The following is a 7,831-nucleotide window of genomic DNA, read 5'->3' as shown; positions in this document are numbered from 1 at the left end:
TGTGCGTAGGCAGATATCCTGAAATGGGCCCTTGAAAACAACTGCTGCCTCGTTCATTTTAACGGGCTATTAACTCGAAAACCCTGCGGTCTGGAACGGCCCCAACAGAGGCTTCCTGGGCTGTGACCGGACGACTGTAAGAGTTGCTCCAGTTACCTCGGGTGCCACCGCAACGGCACTTTAGACAGCCGCACTCTCAACCACTGATAGAAAGGGGTATGTAGGAGGAGGGGCTGCGGCAACCCCTTACCTTGCCGCAGCTGCCCCTGCCCCTGCCCCTGCCCCTGCCCCTGCCCCTGCCCCTGCCCCTGCCCCTGCCCTCGCCCTCGCCCTCGCCCTCGCCCTCTGTCTTCAGCATACCGCAAAAACGCAGCCTCGCCATCTCCCTTCTAGCACGAGCACCCGTGAGGAAGTCTCCCGCGTGCCCAATGCGCATGCGCAGCGTTGCCGCACTCCAGCTGGGGCGGCTATTTCCTCCTACCGGGTTTTCTCCAGCGAGTGCGTGGCGCTGTGATTGGTCTGTCCACTTCAGCCACTCTCTTGACTCGCCCCCTCCGTCTGTCCTGCCGCAGCGATATCTCCTTCCGGGCGCCGAACGCGCTCAAGAAGATCCGGGATACCGTGAGAGAGACGCCCGTCCTCCTACCTGCCCGCCCCCCCTCTGCTTGCCTGCCGCCTCATTGCGCAAACGCACCAGTGGGCGGGAGACGGGAGGAGGAGCGCGCGGCTCCGGGAGAGGAGGAGGGAAGCAAAAGTTTGTGTGAAGGTGGGGGTGCGCTCGGAGTTGCCGCCGGGAGAGGGGAGAGGGGAGAGGGGAGAGCAGAGAGCGGGGAGAGCAGAGAGAGCAGAGAGCAGAGAGCAGGGAGCGGAAGAGCGGAGAACGGAAGAGCGGAGCGAGTGGGAAGCGACGCGGACACTGAGGGTAAAGCGGCAGTCGTGTTCGTGGCGCGGCGGGAGGTGAGGCAGCGGCATCGGCCCCCGAGTCGTGAACTGGGGAATGGGGAGTAGGGTCTGTCTCTTATCCTTAGCGAGATGGGGCGAGCTGTGCCGAGCGGAAGCGGCCAGGCGTCGGGACCGCCGCGGGCCGTTCATCTGCTGCCGGCATGTCTGGTGACGGCTGGGGCGGTTACGTCCGGCGAGGGGCGGCCGAGGGCTGAAGCGGGGACTGTCGTCTGGTCAGGGTGCAGCGCTGAGCTAGTGACCGGCCCGCTAGCCCGACACGCCGCCCGCCCCTGCCCCGGCTAGCGGCGCCCACCCGCGGAGGGGCCCTCATGGGCGTGAGGCCCGGAAGCCGCCTGTGGGCGGCCCAGGTTAGGGTCACACACAGATCGCGGGGCGAGCTGCGGGCGCTGTTCCGTAGGTTGTGTAAACGGGGGACAGCCTGCCCCTGAAATGGGGATGTTTTCGTGTGGAGACTGCGTGCGCTCCTGTGTTGGCTCTGTGAGAGCCAGAACGTAATGTTTAACTTGGTAGTCACGTGCCCATCAGCCGGTTTCTCTGAAGTGCTTTCAGAGGGTGTTTAGAACAGGAAATGCCAGTACAGGTAGTATGGAGCCGTTTTAATCAGTTTACAGAATTTAGAGGCTGTGTTATTTGCTGTGTTCGTACAGGTAAGAATTTCCGAGGCATGTAGGGAGATGTATGCAAATTGTATGTTTAGCCTCTCATCTAAGTTTAAGTTTATTGCTTGCTTTGATTTTCAGTGCAAATAATTTCAAATCAGCTTTTGAAAGGAAATATGTCTCTTTCAACATGTATTTTTTCCATTCCCACAATAAGTCTGAGTTTTTCATATCTCTACTTAATGCTTTACATTACACGTACCTGCAAAAATATATTAAAAAATATCCCTTCTTACTTAACTTTGAAGCTGCTAGGATTATTTTGAGAGAGAAAAACTTAATCACATAAACAGTACTGTGCCTGACTGATGCAGTATCCCCTTCCCCCTCTGACTTTATTATTAACGGTTCTGTTCTTGTATAAGGGTAATTTTAGATGTTAAAATAGTGAAAACTCATGTCATATAAATGTATAAACGATATACAATGTAATTTATAAGTAAATTAATTATCCTTATCAAATTATACATAGTCCTTTCTTCCCCTAACAAATTATTTCAAAGTAAAGCATATTTACTGTTTTCCTTAGGTTTTTTTTTTTTTTTTGTTTGTTTTGTTTTTTTAAGTTACTTGTGTAAAAAGTTATCCTGGACCAGTGGGATGTTGACAGTAAAATAGGAAAATAAGCACTTTAATATCAGAAGTTGATAGTGCACGATCTTTCTCAGTCATAGGACGTATGTGATGTACTAACAGAATTGTTTGGGTATGAGACCCATAGGACTTCAGGGTCAGAGTATTAGCACTATGTGTTTTGATTACATTGCTTCCTAAGATCTCAGTAGCAACACTTTGTGATTTTTCCTTGGTTAATGCCTCTTGGTAGAGTAGAACAGTTCAGTCATATGAGGGATGTAGTGATGGGAATGAAGTCTTTTCAAAGAGTTATTAAAAATTGTCCTCATGGGTTAAGCGGGAACAAACTGGTGTTAGCCAGGTTCAGTGAGACTTGAGTTGAGGCTGTAACAGGGACAGTGACTGGATAAGAATTTTAGATGTGTGGGCTGAGTGAAATATTGGTGCGTAGGTCTTGTACAGATTTTTCATGAAGAAATTTAGGAAGTGTAATGATTCAGTTTGGTTTTTTTTTTGGGGGGGGGTTGGGTTTTTTTTTTTTGTCAAACTAATAAAATACGGGTTGCCTTGAAGACTATGCTCATATGGCTTTTCCTTGTAACTCAGTTATGTTGTTTCTGGTAACTTAAGAAGCAGAACACCTTTTGGGAAGGAACAGAACTTCAGTGTTTTACACTTCTGTTCATGATCAAGCATCTACAAAGAAAACTGAAAGTATGGTTGTAGTTTATGGACATAGTTAACTGGGAAGAGTAGGCAAGTGTGACAGTTACGACTGTAGAGATACCTTCTGTCTTTCTGAGGTTCAAGAAAGAGTACATGGTAGTCTCAGAACAAAGCACTTTGTAAAGGAATAGGAAGATGGAGAAACAAAAATCTTCTCTGTTGTTTCTGTGTGATGATTCACTGCAGATGCTGGCCCATGTCATGGGTTTGGAATTTGTGCTCTTTGAGATCTTTACTCAGAGTTCCTAATGTAGCTGTTTCTAAAGTTGTTGTCTAGTTATGACAGCCCAGAGATTCTGGGCTGTGAACCTGTTGTTTTGTTTTTGATGCAAACAGGAAAGTTTTTATTGGAACAGTTTAAAAAAAAAAAATAAAAATCTGTGCTTACACAAAACCCGTCTGGGAAAGCATCTACTCTTCTGGTTCTCCCATCTTGAAGGGATACAAAGAATCATGCATACAAGAGTAGTGGTTTGGCATATGAGGAACAGTTAAATGGATCAGGGCTGAAGAAGAGACAGTAAGAGGTCATCAAAATAAAAAAAAAAAAGAACCAAACCTGGGTTTAAAATCTTCAGAGATTGGTTGGAAGAATTTCTAGAAGTGATAACCATCAAACACCGTTTTTGTCTCTTGGGGACTTAATAAGTTAGTGACTGGAGGCAGAAAGAATGTGTCAGGCCAATACCACTGGCTAGTATACTTGCAGATGGCCCACAAAATCAAGGCTAATGGTTAATAGTCATTGCCGGGAATATAATTTGCTTTCCCCCACTCCCCACCCCCGCCCTGGTCTTACCGTGGCGTTCTTGTTTCATGTTGTGTGTCTTGTATGTAAGTGCTAATAATGAAGGTTATTTTCTCTGGTGTTTCAAATAGTGAGAATTTGCATGTTAACATATTTCCTTGTCAGTTTTTGCAGTGAATAGTATAATTTTCAAAGATAAAGAATGTTGATTACTAAAAGCATTAGGTGTGTCTTATGGCAAAAAAGATCTCCTGATATATACAGTTCAACATGATGGTAAAGGTGCAAGGGGACAGGATTTGTGCAGGGACCAAAAAAATTGAGTGAACTCTCAAATACCATCACAGTACAAATAAAATTTTTTGTTCTTGACCAAATTTGGCAATTTTAAATTACACACTTCTGAGTTGAGGAAAACAGTCGAATTCTTGCACATTTTTGAAATTTTTATTGATTTCATTCTGTTGAGAAAGTGAGAGTAATCACAGTTCCCATAATGTTGGTTTGCTGCAGAAAACTGGTTCCCATCATAAGCATATTACATTGTAATGCATTTAATCATTCTTCCTTCCAAATTTTTGTTGTTTTGTACTGAAATTCCTAAGTTTTAACATACGTTACTTTAGAAATCGATTTACTACAGTTGTCAGACCATTGAGTAGGTTGCCAGGCTCATCACAGAGGTGTGAACTTCCAAGCAGGAGCAAAGAAACTGTTGCTTGAAAGTAACCTTAGCATTGGGAATGAAAAAGCTTTGCCAGTAGTCATGCAACACACTTTGGGTAGTTGCAAAATGAAGCTAAGAAGATGGAAATAATGATTCTTCAGACAAATTTCAGAGATACACAGAGGCAACAACTTCCAAACCCATTGCAAGTTTTCACCTGATTTGATGGAAGGTCTGGAAGTCTTATAAATGATAATATACTTAGAAAGTACATGAAAAACAGGCAGTTGGCTGGAAGAGAGAGACCCTGTAAGAAGAAATAAGGAGCAGAGGTGGCAAAATCCCAAAGTAGTAGGCAGAAAACCACATGAGAACTCAGCTGTGAGACATAAAGCTATCAGTATTCAGACTTTATCTCAACTGTTTATCTCAACAGTTTTATCTAAATGAGTATCAAAGATTCTTAACCCTACATCTGCTTGTAGAAAGTTCCTTGTTTAGGTAAAATAGTGACTGCTGATTTGTAAGCTGATTCAGTGACATTACTTGTTATACTGAAAAGACTGTGATGGTTGCAGTTACTTGTGTGCTAGAGTATAGCAGCAAAAGTGGTGGTAACGTGTGTTTCTGCTGACTAGCATGTCTGTTCTTCTAGAAGCTATAGAGGCAAGTGGCCAGAAATTTGTGACAGGCATATATTTTGTTCTGTAAGGCTGCACAACAAAAGGTAGCCATGTGCTTGTTGAGAACATTGGTGACTGAAGAACAGTGTCTGTTCTTCAGAGGTAGGTGAGGTAGGAGAATTTAGGCTTTTAAATGAATGTTGATTTGGAGAGTTCATAGCCCTTTTGGTTGGAAAACAGTCATCCAAAACTGATCCCTTTAGTCTGAAGGGCAAGAATATTTCTTTAACTATTAGCTGCTAAAAATCTTGCGTAGCATGTCAGTTACATTTATGTGAAATAACCTTTCCTGGGAGATTGCACCTACTGAAGACTATGTGTGGTTCAGTGACTTAGAAGCTATTGTTAGGGACCCACACCTTTGCCAAGCCAGGAACTTGCAAAGAACTAGTAAACCCTAGTGGCTAATAAATGCTAGTGCTTAGTAGGCTTACCACAGACATGTAAGAATAGTCTGAAGTTCCTGATTATACTGTGAAGTATTGAATTTGAGTTAAGGAAGTCAGTGGTCTCGGTCCCAATCATTTGAAAGCTCAGCCAAACATTATGGGAGGTGGAAGGAGCCAAGGTTGATCAGCATCATCTTTACTCTGGTTTATGGAACTGCCTACAGTTGAGGGTAGGCTTGTCAGCAGACAAAAAAATACTCTTTGTGACTAGAGTATACATCCTTGCCAGTGTCTTCAGCAATAACTTTCTTTGATTTTTTGGCTTTTGTCTTTCCTCTTTTCCTTTTTTTTTTTTTTTTTTAAACAAACTCGGACTTTGATATGCTTGCATGTTGTAAATTTAAAACTAAGATGCTAGTCTAAACTTTGTCTCCTTACGGCTGTGATGACAAATGGATGACAAGTTAGTCACATCACCTATGGCACCATTGGAAGGCTCATCTACAGTGCCCCTCTAGAGAACTCTGTGTCAAGATAGTATTATTTCACAGCTTCTGTCTGTTTCTTGGGTTCAATGACCATTTGGGGGGCAAAAGAGTATAGTAGGGGGACTGGAATGCCCATTTGGTGCGAAGTTCTAGTTGAGAAGTACAGAGATCTTTTAGATGGAATACCTTTCTGACATGCCCTTTTTGCTTTTACGTATATATTTGGATTGTTTGAACTGTTGCAGGGGAAGTATGTTTAGTTTGACCTATGCACTTTAATGAATTAATTTGTAGAAAAAGTAATTTAAGATGATTGGAGTGAAATAATATTTAAATAGCTTCTGATCTTTCTGGTGTTGTATTTAAATTTTCAGGAAAAGGTGTACTAATGTGTGTACTTAACAGAGGCCATATGAATAAAATATCAGTGCTCTGGAAAATTAATATCTGGTCCAGATATGAAAACTGTGCAATGAATGTATCCTGCAATTTCTTAGGATAAGATTTTGTGCACTTGCCTGGTGTAATAGCTGGAATTATTTGTATTCACAGCTTTGAGGATGTGAAATTAAACAGCACCATAATGAAATGTGACAGTAACATAGAGATAACCCAGAACCATTTTTTTAATTATTTTTTAATTATTATTTTTATTTTTTTTGCAGTGAATGATTAACTTTTTTGAAACCCAGCCCAGCAGGTAAATGCTTAGAATCATAGAATAGTTAGGGTTGGAAAGGACCTTAAGATCAGATAGATCCAACCCCTCTGCCATGGACAGGGACACCTTGCACTGAACCATATCACCCCAAGGCTCTGCCCAACGTGGCCTTGAACATTGCCAGGGATGGAGCATTCACAGCTTCCTTGGGCAACCCATTCCAGTGTCTCACCACCCTCACAGTAAAGAACTTCATTATATCTAACCTGAACTTCCCCTGTTTGAGTTTGAACATATTACCGCTTGTTCTACCACTACAGTCCCTAATGAAGAGTCCCTCTCCAGCATCCTTATAGGCCCCCTTCAGGTACTGGAAGACTGCACTGATGTGTCCAAGCAGCTTCTCTTCTCCAGCCCCAGCTTTCTCAGCCTGTCTTTGTATGGGAGGTGCTCCAGTCTCCCTTCTCCTCATGACCCTGCTCTGGACTTCTCCAGCAGCTCCATGTCCTTTTTAAGTTGACACCAGAACTATACACAATACTTTCAAGCATCCCTGAAATGCAAGACAAAATTACTTTCTAGGAGTTCTTAGCGATTGAATACTCTTTGTCTTAAATGGTTCTGGAAGAACTCCCTTATTTTGGCTGCTGTATGCTAACCAATCTCTACATGGAACACAAGACAGCAGGCAACAGGTTTGCTGAATTGCCGCTGTTGGTGGGGTACCAGTACATAAGCAGTTTTGGAGATGAGGGATGTAGTGTATTCAGTTGGGAAACTTTACAGCAAGCCTGGTGTTTCTGCCTCACTGTTTTGATCCTGTTGCTCTTGCCCTCGTAAAGGTAAGAGCACAATGAGGGACACCTCAAGCATGCATTGGCATGCAAATACACTTCACACCTTTATGTGTAGCATAGGCCATCTGTACTGTTCCAGTCCAGTCTCTTTCCTGTTTTTTCCTCTTCATTGTACCCATCTTGACATCGCTGATTACCAAATATAGTTCATCTTAACATCAGTTTTGTCTTCTGGGACAGGAGCAGGAGGGTGGAGAAAACGGTACACAATTTTCCATATGGGAAATTATATAAAGTGGAATCAGAAACCCTGTATATCACCAATAAAGTGCATGCTCAAGCAGCTTTTCTAGTATGTCAAGAGGAAGGTTCATTCTCTGACAAAAATATATTGGGTCAGTTTTTCAATATGAATAGAGAAATACTAAATCAAAAATCAGTAGAAAGTATTTGGTGGTTGAAATAGTTGAATGT

General features: G+C 43.1%; 1 protein-coding gene across 2 annotated transcripts in view; it reads left to right on the top strand.

The window, feature by feature from the left end:
• Positions 1–900: 900 nt before the first annotated feature.
• The window catches only part of USP53 (ubiquitin specific peptidase 53), a 38,156-nt gene continuing 31,225 nt past the window's right edge, over positions 901–7,831 (top strand). The window contains exon 1 of one of the 2 annotated variants that reach the window (XM_061372124.1): positions 901–957. The gene's annotated coding sequence lies outside the window, so the exon portion shown is untranslated. Of the gene's footprint in view, positions 958–1,208; positions 1,611–7,831 lie in introns of those variants that run through there. The other variant, XM_061372122.1, reaches the window with a different exon arrangement.

The sequence above is a fragment of the Neopsephotus bourkii genome, unplaced genomic scaffold (genome assembly GCF_033783945.1).
Source record: "Neopsephotus bourkii isolate Nb327-2 ecotype Australia unplaced genomic scaffold, CSIRO-AGI_Nbou_v1 NB_1598, whole genome shotgun sequence".
NCBI classification, from domain to species: domain Eukaryota; kingdom Metazoa; phylum Chordata; class Aves; order Psittaciformes; family Psittacidae; genus Neopsephotus; species Neopsephotus bourkii.
This window is presented reverse-complemented; position numbering and strand designations above follow the sequence as displayed.